Consider the following 13,005-nt stretch of genomic DNA (forward strand, 5'->3'; position numbering starts at 1 on the left):
CCTAAATATGTTTCCCAAATATCTTTGAGGGTGAAATAAATAACAAGAAAAATAATACTTGCCATATTCCTCCATAGACTGACAAGTGCTCACCGAGATAATTTAAATAAATTAAACTAAATGAAACCCTAATTTAAAATAAACAAACTTCTAAGAAAATCCACACACTGTAGGCATTTCATGGTGTATAGGTATATCAATGACCTAGAGAGTCATTAACTAAGTCACGTCATTCCTCTACCAAATACTTAGACTTATTCAACTACATAAATTTACATTAAAGACATCAAATTACATTGAATAAAATTATAATAAATATATATATCCACCAAGAGGATCATGTTTCTCAAACAAAGTGAAATTGAAAACAACATTATTTATAAACAAATAAATTAATTAAAACACTATTTCTCCTTTTCTAATTAGAAATTATTAATGATCTATTTAAACAAATTAAAACAAAATTATTTAATATAGGTGTATTTCCTATTATACACATACATGCTATGAAAATAAAATCACTCATGATGAAAAAAAAGCCACACGATTTCCATTTAAAGACTAATGAATCAAATCTAACCACATATTTTTTTTCTTCTCATCTAAAATTCTTAATAATGGATCGAAAAAAACTACAACTCCCTTGTCCTGTTCTTTTTTATGAAAATTCTAATTGAAAAACAACTAAAAATTTAAAGCGTAAACTAATACAAACTTTAACATTAAGTTGGAAAGATATGAGCATGAATTCATGGTTCTCTTAATGGAAGTGAAGCAATAAATATTCATTGGCAAAAATGACAGATGCTAGCTCAAGAAATACATTTTTTGATAAAAACAAATGAGAATATTAATAACAATAATAAATAAATGAAATTCTTGTATGAATATATTGATAAGGAAAACTGATGAGGCCAATTAATCCCTTCCTAATTCCATCCCTTCATCCCTCTCTCTCTCTCTTACTCTTTATAAATCTTGCTCTCTCTGGCTCTATCTCTCTCTCTCTTTCTCTCATTTTTTCCTCTTTGTCAATATCTCAACCTCTAATTCTTCTCTCTCTCTCTCTCTCTCTCTCTCTTCTCTGTTTTTGAATTCCTCTTTCCTTCCATCTCTCTCCCCAACTCTATTATAATCTCTCTTTCCCTCCCTGTCTCCCTACATCTCTTTTTATCACTCTCTCATATTTTATCCCTCCCCCCTCTCCCTCTCTCTCTTTCTCTTTCTGTCTCTTTCTCTCATTGTCTCACAATATTTCTCTCTCTCACTCTCTCTTTGACATTGTATCCTTCTCCCTCCCTCTCTGTAAATATCTTACCCTCTCACTCTTCCTCTTCCTTTCTCTCTCTCCCTCTCTCTTTCTCACCCCCTCTCTCCTTTCCTCTCCCTTCCTCCCTCTCCCCTCCACTCTCTTACCCTCCCACTCTCCATTTATCTCTCTCTCTCTCTCTCTCTCTCTCTCTATCTCTCTCTCTCTCTCTCTATTTCTTGCTCATTCTATACCTCTCTCTCTCACCTTGTCTCCCCATTTATCTCTCTCTCTCTTGTCTCACTCTCACTACCTCTCTCTATCTATCACTCTCTCTCACTCTTTCAATCTCTCTCTTACTAAATTTATCCCTTCTCACTTGCTCTCTCTCTCTCTCTCTCTCTCTCTCTCTCTTACACCACTCTTTCTCCCTCCCTCCGTCCTACTCTCTCTATACATGTTCTCTCTCTAACTCCAACTCTTACTCTCTCCTCACTTTCCCTCTCCCTCTCTCTTTTTCTCTTCCTTAGTCTCTCACTCTCTCTGTCTCCCTCACTCTCTCTATCCCCCACTATATATCTCTATCTCTCTTTCAATATTTCCCTCCCTTTCTTTCCCCCTCTCTATATTTATCTTTCCCTCTCTCTTGAAACATTTCTCTATGTTTCTTCCACTCTCTCTCTCTCTCTCTCTCTCTCTCTCTCTCTCTCTCTCAATATTTGGCTCTCCCTCTCCCTATTTTTTTCGGTCTCCCCCTTTCTCTCATTTGCCCTGGCCCCCGCCACCCCCCCTCTCTCCAACACCTCTTTCAGTCTTTCATTTTATTACTAGCTTTCTCCAACATCTCTTTTAGTCTTTCATTTTATTACTAGCTTAATAATTTTGATCTTCTTGTTTTATAATTTTTCATTTTTAATTTCCTTTTACATATTATATTCATTCAATTTTACATAAAATATAGTTATGAATTTATTTAATAATAAAATATGAAATATATTTACTATAAATATAAAGAATACATAACCCCAATTTTGTTTATATTTTTATAAATAAAAGGGGAGCATGTTAAATAAATCCTCATTTTTTCTTTTCCTAATTTTAAATTATTAATGATATATTGAAACAAAGTATAAATCCTATATAGTCTTCGGTATTTTGTCAAAATTACAAGAGGAAAAAAGATTTAAGGGTTCCATAATTGTGAGCAAACTTTAATATGACAATGGACTAGTCTAACTATAAATTCATGGTTTTCTCCATGGGAATCAATCCATAGAGATCTATGGGCAAAGCTGAGAGATGCTAGCTCAAAAATCTTATTATGCAAGGCCCTAATATCCTGAAAGAACAATAGTACATGGTAATTTTCTAGACATAATATAATAAAAAAATGTAAGGTATCTACCATCATAGAGCCATCTTTAAGCACAATCTAACATGAGTAGAGACAGATCAAATTTCATGTGCAAACTTTTTTATACTGTAAAATACAATGTGTTTGCTTAGTGTTTAAATTGTATTTTTGAATGATAAATAGAGTATACATATAGGAACAAATAAACATTTTTATATATACATCACATGTACATCTAGACATTTTTTCAAGCAAATTAAAGTAGTTTTTGTTATTAAATATATTTTTAAGTATATGTCCATATTAATTCTTGTTAAAATATTTTATTGATAACCCACATTGAATATTTTTTTATATACAACATTAGAATGGTTTATTTTAGAAAATATATTTCTATATATAAATACATATGAAGTTCATATGCACATAATTTACTTGAGATAGATCTTCAAATAGTTTATTTAAATCTCTTGCTGAAATATTTTTGAAAAGTAAAAGATTTAAAAATGTTACTCATATATTTTTTTACTTCTATTAATTTATTTTTATGATAGGCTACATTATTTTTGTCTTTAAAACATAATTTTAAATTTTTAAATTTTATTTTAAAAGAGGCTGACCAACAAACAAACTTACAAATCCCCGTCATACATGGCTTTAGAATAAGCCTTTCTACTAAACAAGCCTCTTAGTTTAATGACAATATTACTTCAGATTATCAATAAAGAGGAGACTTGTCTAAATATATTGTGAGAAGAAACTAAAAGGCACCTCGACATTCCAAGAAATTTAAGTTTCAAATCTTCATTTCTATCGATTTACAAATCCATCCCTTACCAAGTAAGCATAGTTGCGGAGAATGAAGGAATACTTAGACTTAAAGCTAGATTCTAGGCTTAACTAAAACTCAGAAGAATGGCTTCATCTAAATATAAATACATAAATGCATACTTGTTACAACCTTAAAAAATGTGTTAACTCACACACATAAGTTATTGTAGTGGTTGTATATGGTCTACTTAAAAGGTTTTTATAATCTTTTCTCTTTTTGCATTTTCTGAAGTTGGTTGATTATCTTATAATAATTGGCCGATAGGTTTTAGTTCTTTCTTCATTTTCTCATATTGTTATTTATGATTTTTTTTTTTATAGCTTTATTATATTTTGATTTTTTTTTTTTAATAAAATATATTCTTATTAAAATAACTATTTAAAACGTAATAATTTTATTTGAGCATTTTGTATTTTCATTTTTATAATGTAGTGGCTTTTGTAATGAGTATAATAATATTTTAAATTTCAACTTCTTAAAAAAAATTATATACTAAAATATATGTTTTAAATATTTAAAAAATTACAAACTAAGAATTCATATTATTACTAAATTAATATTTTTAATTTTTATTATTGGAAATGTTAACTTTTAATTATAATTAACATAAAACATATTTTTGAATATCTTTAATAATAAAATTAAAATTAATTTTATCATTTCCTTTAAAAATAAACCATACCTAAAAATAATTGTCAAATTTCTACCTTACTCATAGAATATCAGTCAAAATAAAGATATTCAAATCATACACACATATTATCAGGAACAAAGAATTCATCAAGATCGAGGTGTATTAAATATATATTCACCGGAAAAAATAGATAATGTGCACGACCTTTTCATATATTGCATTCTTTAGTTATGTTCTATTTAGACAAATTGTATATTCAGAAAAGAAATACATCATGGTAGTTGACTTGTCAGAACTTTGAAACAAACATCCATTCATCGCTATCAAACTCTATAACGACAAAATTTCTTCGATGCAAACTATGGTATAAGATGGAACAAAGCGGTTGATATTAACACACAGATTATTTTGGATCTTTTAAGCAAAAGCTAAGACGATATTTTTTAACTTCTATTTTAGTATTAATAAGTATAACACTTCCTTTAGTTATATATTCTACTGCTTCAGTACATACACTGCGTGCCAATCCAAATTTTATCATACTCTTGTGTGTCTGTATTTCTGGGAAAACTTTTGGTACGCAACATTTGATCTTGTTCACAAGCAACGCATCTCTACATCGGAAAATGAAATCGTAAGATAATTTTACTTCGCTACAAAGAATTGTTACGATAAGTATTATATTGTATTATGGAACCGTTGAAACGAATTTAAACTCACATGCGCAAGTAGTAGTTGCCCTATGTGACAGGTAACGAGAGTAGAGGGCGCTTGGATAACATCCAAAGTTCAAACGAATTTATGTCAAGTAATGTGCGTGTGTAGTTTGTTATAATCTCTAACATATTCTATTACCGTAGAGTTTGTTATAGGTATATTTGTTGGAATTTCTGATAATTCTAAACAAAACTGAAAAAAACAGAACAATACTTTGTTTTAACACAACGAAAATAAAAATCGTTTGCGGAATACAGTGTAATAGCAACGCTGAAACTGGTGTTTCAGAAACGCAGTTTCATCAGTTGTTGTTTGCAGTGTATCAACAACGGTGTAACAGCAATGCTGAAACTGGTGTTTTAGCAACACTCTGTTTTGACGCCGAGAAACTATTTTCTGCTTACGGTGTAACAGCAACGCGCAATGGTGTTTCAGCAACGTAAAAAAAAACTTGTATTTATAAACAGTAAACCAACTGATACAAATTCATCTTCCTCACATAGAGGGATTTTCACAAAAGATTATGCTGAAGAGCATCTTCCTCTTGACAGAGGGATTACAACAGGAACGCTTCAGTTCCACAAACCGATTTTTTCAATATCTGAAAATTACAGTTTCGGCACTGATGTGCATTACAAAAAGGAACTCCCTATCATTCTTTTAACCTGAAACAGAACTGTTGTTCATTACATTTATATGTGTAAACATATCTAACTTTAAACAATAAGATAATAAAAATATCTTCTAAAGCTTATCTGTGTATTGAATGCAGCAAGTGGTGATGCCTTTTGAAGAAATGAAGTCGGCTGTTGCAGCGGAAATTAATGCTGAAAATTTAATGCACATTAATGTGTAAAATATCAAGCACGACTTTGAGGCATTCAACGGTCTGGAATATCTATAGCAAATCAGATTTCTGTCCAGCTGTTTATGTTGCAGTTGGAATTAAATTCCAACACTCCCCCTTAATTTCAACTACTGGGTTTTTCTGCATACCCAGACATTTCGTGAAATGATCAAAACTTTTCTTTCCCAATGGTTTTGTCAAGATGTCAGCGAACTGATCCTCTGTTCTACAGTGCTGCAAAACAATCTCATCATTGTTAACCAATTCACGTATGAAGTGAAATTTGGTGTCTATGTGCTTTGTCCTTTTATGAAAAACAAAGTTTTTAGACAATGCTATTGCTGAGCTATTGTCACAACAAATGGTTGTGCCCTTTTCTTGTTCACGACACAAATATCTGAGAACTCTTCTTAGCCACACTGCTTGGCATTCTGCTGTTGTTGCTGCCACATACTCTGCCTCTGCTGTTGACAAAGACATAACTGGTTGCTTCTTGGAAGCCCATGAGATGGCTCCTGATCCCATATGAAACACATATCCCGATGTGTTTTTCCTATCATCAACACTTCCAGCCCAATCACTATCAGTGTAACCTGTCAACATGAAACTTTCAGAAGAGGAGTATAAAATACCAAACCCCTTCGTTCCATTCACATACCTTAGAATCCTCTTGGCTGCCTGCCAATGAGTCTCTTTCGGTCTTTACATAAATCTGGAGATTAAACTCACAGCATGCATAATGTCCGACCTAGTTGAAGTCAAGTACATAAGGCTGCCAACTATGCTCTTGTACAATTTTAGATCAAAATCCTTGCTGCTGCCTTCTTTGGTCAATTTCAACCCCATTACAGTTGGAGTCACAACTACCTTGCTGTTCTGCATGTTAAATCTCTTCAACACTGCTTCTACATATTTAACTTGAGAAATGAAAACACCATTTTCACTTTGGTCTACTTCAATACGAAGAAAATATCTTAAGAAGCCCAAGTCAGTCATTTCAAATTCACTTTTCATGACTGCTTTAAAATCAGAAATGAGAGAATCATCATTGCTAGTAAAAATCAAATCATCTACATATAAAACAACAATAAGAATCTTACCGTCATTCTCCTTTATGTAGAGTGTGGGTTCACCATCACTCTTATCAAAACCATTCTCAATTAGATAAGCATCTATTCTGCTGTACCATGCTCTTGGAGCTTGCTTCAGCCCATAAAGAGCCTTCTTCAGTTTGCAAACTTTATGCTCTTGGCCTTCAACTTCATAGCCTGGAGGTTGTTCAACATAAACCTCTTCTTTTAACACTCCATTCAGGAATGCAGATTTAACATCCATCCGATTTATGTTGTTCTGCAATAGACAACACTGTTCTGACTGTTTCCATCCTTGCTACTAGTGCAAAGGTTTCATCATAGTCTTTTCCTTGTTGCTGCTTGTAGCCTTTCACAACAAGTCTTGCTTTGTTCCTATCAATCTTGCCTTCAGCATTGCTTTTGGTCTTATAGACCCACTTAACTCCAATGGCATATTTGCCTTCAGGGAGGTCCACTAACTCCCATGTTTTACTCTTCTCAATTGTACCAATTTCTTCATTCATTGCTTCAATCCATTTATCTTCATTTACAGCATCTTCAAAATGAACTGGGTCATCAACATGACAATACAAAGCGAATAATGAATTCAGACCGGTATTGTTACTTACCTCTCCTTGTTCATAAATCTCATTCAGATTTCTGAAGCTTGGTCTTCTTGGTGTGCTTGGAGTTCCATCCAAACTTGAGGGTATTTCTGATCCCTGTGGTGTACTTGGAGAAGCACTTCCTTGACTTCTCAAGGCTGTTCGAATTCTAGCTTATGGTGTGGTTTGTTGTACTTGTTGTGGTGGAGGAGGAGCCACCAAGGAAGGATTATTTGCTGCTGTCCCTTCCTCTTCTTCTATGTGAGACACAATTGTCTTCACATTTATTGTCTTCTCTAAGCTTCCATCCCAGGCTTCATCTTCAATGAACTGCACATCTCTGCTTACTATTAATTTCTTGGTGGATGGATTATAGAGTTTGTATGATTTTGACTCATCACAATAGCCAATAAAGACACACTTCTTCCCCTTACTGTCAAGCTTCTTCCTTAGCTGATCCGGTACATGTGCATATGCTACACAACCGAATACTCTAATGTGAGTGACAATTTGCTTTTGACCACTCCATGCTTCTTCTGGTATTTTGTTCATAACAACTTTAGTTGGGCATCTATTCAAGATGTAAACTGCACAAATGCCAGCTTCTACCCAATACTCATGTGGCAAGTGTTTTACCTTCAGCATACTTCTGACCATGTCAAGAATGGTCCTATTCTTCCTTTCGGAAACACCATTTTGCTGAGGTGTATACCTCGCGGTGAACTGCTTTTGTATGCCGTTCTTCTGCAAAAACGCAGAAAGTCTTTGGAGATGTACTCTCCTCCTCTATCTGTTCTGAGCACTTTGATATAATGCCCACACTGCTTCTCAACAAGAGTTTTGAAGTAGCAGAATTCCTCAAACACTTCACTCTTCTGTTTCAGCATATACACCCATGTCTTTCTAGTGTAATCATCAATGAAAGTTAAAACATATTTATTTCTGGAAAATGATGGTATTTGCATCGGTCCACACACATTAGAGTGAACAATTTCCAAGGGTGCTTTTGCCCTTATACTCTTTCCTGCTGGAAAGCTTTCTTTGTGTTGCTTACCCAATATGCATCCTTCACAAAGGCTATCCGGTTTCTCAATCAATGGCAATCCCTTTACCATTCCCTTTTTGTGCAACAGATTCAAGCCTTCGAAATTGAGATGTCCAAATCTGAAGTGCCACAACCAATTCTCATCTTTCACTTGTTCCTGAAAGACTTCTTGTGTTATAGCTGCAATAGTTCTTCCTTCCTTCAAATCTGCCCTAAGTTTGAGAGGAAACATTCTATTGCTGGTCATCTGCACCTGTGTAATGATCTTCTTACTTGGAGGTATGTCTCTGATTGTACACATATCATCCTTGAAGAACACATTGTGATCTTTGTTAATGAGTTGTCCAATGCTCAAAAGATTACATTTCAGACCAGGTACATAGTATACCTCTGGCACAATCATCTATTCTCCATTTCTTGCTTGGATACTGACTCTGCCCTTACCCTTGAAAAATATCTTACTATCAGTTCCTGTTGTTACCTCAGGATTCACATTTTCATCTAGATTGAAAAACATTGCAATATTTCTAGTCATGCGATTACTACAACCTGAGTCTAAGAACCAAAAATCTTCTTGTTTGTCTTGTGCAATGTTACATGTTAACAACACATTCTTTGGATTCTTATCTTCTTCATTTGCAAAATTAGCATTCTTCCTACTATTCATGTCATTTTGTTTTTTCCTACATTCATTGGCGTAGTGCCCATATTTCTTACAATAATGACATTGGACTTGGGATTTGTCATACCTTTGTCCATGAGCTTGCTGTTTGCTTGAACCTTCATTTTGGTTCTGATTGCAGCTCCGTCCACTTGTGCTTGCAGGATTATTTTTGCCTTTGTTTTGGCTTCTTCCACGACCTCTGTTATTTGCTTTGCCTCGACCTTTTCCTTGGCCAAAAGACATCTGAGTCTTGAATGCTTGCTCAAAAGAGGAATCTGTTCCTCTACTCAGTCTGTGTTCATGAGACATAAGAGAAGCACTCAATTCATCTACTGTGAACTGTGAGAGATCCTTTGTTTCTTCTATTGCTACCATAATAAATTCAAACCTTGAGGGTAAAATTCTCAAGATCTTCTCTACAATCCTTCTTTCTTCAAAAATCTCACCATGAGACCTTATCTGGGTTATCAACCCAATAACCTAAGTGAAGAATGAATATATTGTATCAGATTCCTTCATGCTGAGTGTTTCAAAGTCTCTCCTCAAAATCTGCAACTTTGCAGTCTTCACTTTCTCCATGCCTTGATAGGCAGTTTTGAGAATATCCCATGCCTCCTTAGATTTTGTTGCTGCTACAATTCGTGGAAAAACACTTTCATGTACTGATTGGAAGAGAAAAAAGAGGGCTTTGGCATCCTTCTTCCTGTTGCTCTTCAACTGGTCTCTTTCTACTACTGTCAAGTAGCCAACGCTGTTGCATCTGTAGGTTCAGCATAGCCAGTTTCAACTGGCTCCCATATTCCTTGAGAAGCAAACAATGCTTTCATTGTTATGGACCAATAACTATGATTTTTCCCATTAAACTGTGGTAGTTGGGAATTTGTCAAACCTGTTCCAGCATTTGCCATCTTAACCTGTATGAATAAAGAAGAGATACTGATTGTATAAATAAAAATAGGCAAAAAATTTCTCTGCTGGAGAAAATATGCTCAATAAGCTTCTTACAGCTCCTACAGTGAAAAAACAAACTCTATTTTTGACTCACTGAGTGCCTAGACTAGCTCTGATACCATGTTGGAATTTCTGATAATTCTAAACAAAACTGAAAAAATAGAACAATACTCTGTTTTAACACAGTGGAAATAAAAATCGTTTGCGGAATATGGTGTAACAGCAACGCTGAAACTGGTGTTTCAGCAACGAAGTTTCATCAGTTTCTGTTTGCAGTGTATCAACAATAGTGTAACAACAATGCTGAAACTGGTGTTTCAGCAACACTCTGTTTTGACACCGAGAAATTATTTTCTGCTTACGGTGTAACAGTAACACGCAACAGTGTTTCAGCAACGCAAAAAAAACTTGTATTTATAAACAATAAACCAGCTGATACAAATTCATCTTCCTCACATAGAGGGATTTTCAAAAAGATTATGCTGAAGAGCATTTTCCTCTTGACAGAGGGATTACAATAGGAACGCTTCAGTTCAACAAACCGATTTTTTTACTATCTGAAAATTACAGTTTTAGCACTGCTGTACGTTACAAAAAGGAACTCTCTATCATTCTTCTAACCTGAAACCGAACTGTTGTTCATTACATTTATATGTTAAAACATATCTGACTTTAAACAATAAGATAATAAAAATATCTTCTAAAGCTTATCTGCGTACTGAATGCAGCAAGCGGTAATGAATTTTGAAGAAATGAAGTCGATTGTTGCAGGGGAATTTAATGCTGAAAATTTAATGCACATTAATGTGTAAAATATCAAGCACGACTTTGAGGCATTCAACAGTCTGGAATATCCACAGCAAATTAGATTTCTGTCTAGCTGTTTATGTTGCAGTTAGAATCAAATTCCAACAATATTCGCACAAAAGCATATTCTCTGACAAAAGCAGCATATTACAAGAAAGTAATTTATCAAACTTGAATAATGGCCATTTTTGTTTATATTATGGAAACTATGAAAACCCTGAGTTGCACTCTGAAAATGTTCACTTGCATTTATATAATGGAAACCATGAAACCTTGGAGTCGATGAAACTTTCAAAGGGCCTTGGAAGGGAATATAGCCGTTGAAGGAAGTGGTAGAGGAGTGCCTTATTTGAAAAGGGTGAAAACGACAAAGCTCTTTACACGACCCAAGAGATGATAGATTTCATTATACAAAATAGGAACACATGTTAATACTAAAATGCCGTCATCATGTGGGTTTCTGGGTAGGTTAATCCTGAGGCTCAAGGCAGCGGCTGCATTAATATGCAGTGGCTATTCCGAAGTAGCAATGGGTGACCATTAACATCGAGAGACATAGTGAACCTGATTCTGATACCTTGCGATGATTTATGCAGCGGTTCACCATTCTTGTTACCAGAGGCAAGTGCAAATCACACACAGAATTACAATTGCAGTATGTGGGATGTCTGTCGTGCGACCATGTGCTCTCCGGGATTTGAGATGCCTTTTGCCATTAGGTTCGTGGGCGGGAAAAAAACAATTGTGGGATTTGAGATGCCTATTCCCATTAGGTTCATTGTCTGTCTCTCTCGCTCTCTCCCTCTCCCGCCCTTCCTTTCCCTCTCTCTCGCTCTCGCTCTCTCCCTCTCCCGCCCTTCCTTTCCCTCTCTCTCCCTCTCCCCCTCTCCCCCTCCTAACTCTGCTCTCTCTCTCTCCCTCGACTTCTATGTCTCTCTCCTCCCTTCCTACAATCTCTCAATATTTGCCTCCCTCTCCCTCTTCGCCACCCCATATCCCACCCTATCCTCCTCTCCCTCCTCTCCCCCCTCTCTATTCACCTCACCCTCCCCTCTCTTACTCTCTCTCCCCTTCCCCTTCTCCTTCTCTCTCTCTCTCTCTCTCTCTCTCTCTCTCTCTCTCTCTCTCTCTCTCTCTCTTCCTATAACTTCCTCTTCCTCTCTCCTTCCACCTCCCCCTCTCTTGTCATCTACCAAGCCTAATATCTGACCCTCTCCTCCTCACCATTTTTCTCCACCTATCCCTCCCCCCCCTCTCTCTCCCTATCACTCGCATTACCTCTCTCACTCTCTCATTAGATCTCTCTCTCTCTCAATCTATCCCTCTCTCCCTTTATCGCTCCCTCTCTCTTTTTCTCACTCTCCTTCACGCTTTTCATCTCCCTATCGCTTTATCCCCTACACATGCCCCTCCCCCTCTCCCTCCCTCTCCATCTCTCCTCCTCCACCTCCTCCTCTCCCTTCCTCTCCTTCTCTCCCCCTCCCCTTCCCCCTCTCCATCTCCCTCTCCCTCTCCCTCTTTGCCTCTCCCGTGCTCCCTCCGCCTATCTCCCTCTCTCTCTCCCCTCCTCTCTTCCCCTCTCTCTCTTCCTCTCTTCCCCTCCCCCTCCCTTGGCCTCCTCTTTCTCTCTCTCCTTGTCCCCTCCCTCTCTTCTTTGTCCATCTCTCTCCCTCTCCCTCCCTTCCTTTCCCTCTCACTCCGTCTCTCCCTCCCCCCTCCTACCCCAGCTCTCTCTCGCCTCCCTTCCTATGCTCTCTTGGTATCTACCTCACTCTCCCTCTCTCCCTCCCCCCCTCTCTCTTCACCTCACCCTCCCCCTCTCTCACTCTTTTCCCCCTTCCCCCTTCGCCTTATCCTCCTCTCCCTCCCCCTCTCTTCGTTCACCCTCTCCCTCCCTCACTCTCTCTCCCTCCCTCTCTCTCCCTATCTCCCTTTCCCTGTCACTCCCTCCTCTCTCCCACTCTCTCTCTTCCTCTCTCTCTCAATCTCCCCCTTCCCTCCCCATCTCCGTCTCCTACCACCTCCCCTTCCCCCTCTCCCTCCATCTCCCACTAGTCATCTCTCTCCCCCTATCCCTCCCCCTGGCCTCTCTCTCTCTCTCACCCACCCACCCACACACACACACACACATTATCTATATTACTCTCATTATCTCTCTCTCTCTCATTACCTCTCTCTCTCTCTCTCTCATGCACTCTCCTCTCTCTCTGTCTCTCCATTCTCCCCC

The sequence above is a fragment of the Pinus tabuliformis genome, chromosome X, assembly GCF_031772625.1.
Source record: "Pinus tabuliformis cultivar Carrire ecotype Pingquan chromosome X, CPIR1, whole genome shotgun sequence".
NCBI lineage: Eukaryota > Viridiplantae > Streptophyta > Pinopsida > Pinales > Pinaceae > Pinus > Pinus tabuliformis.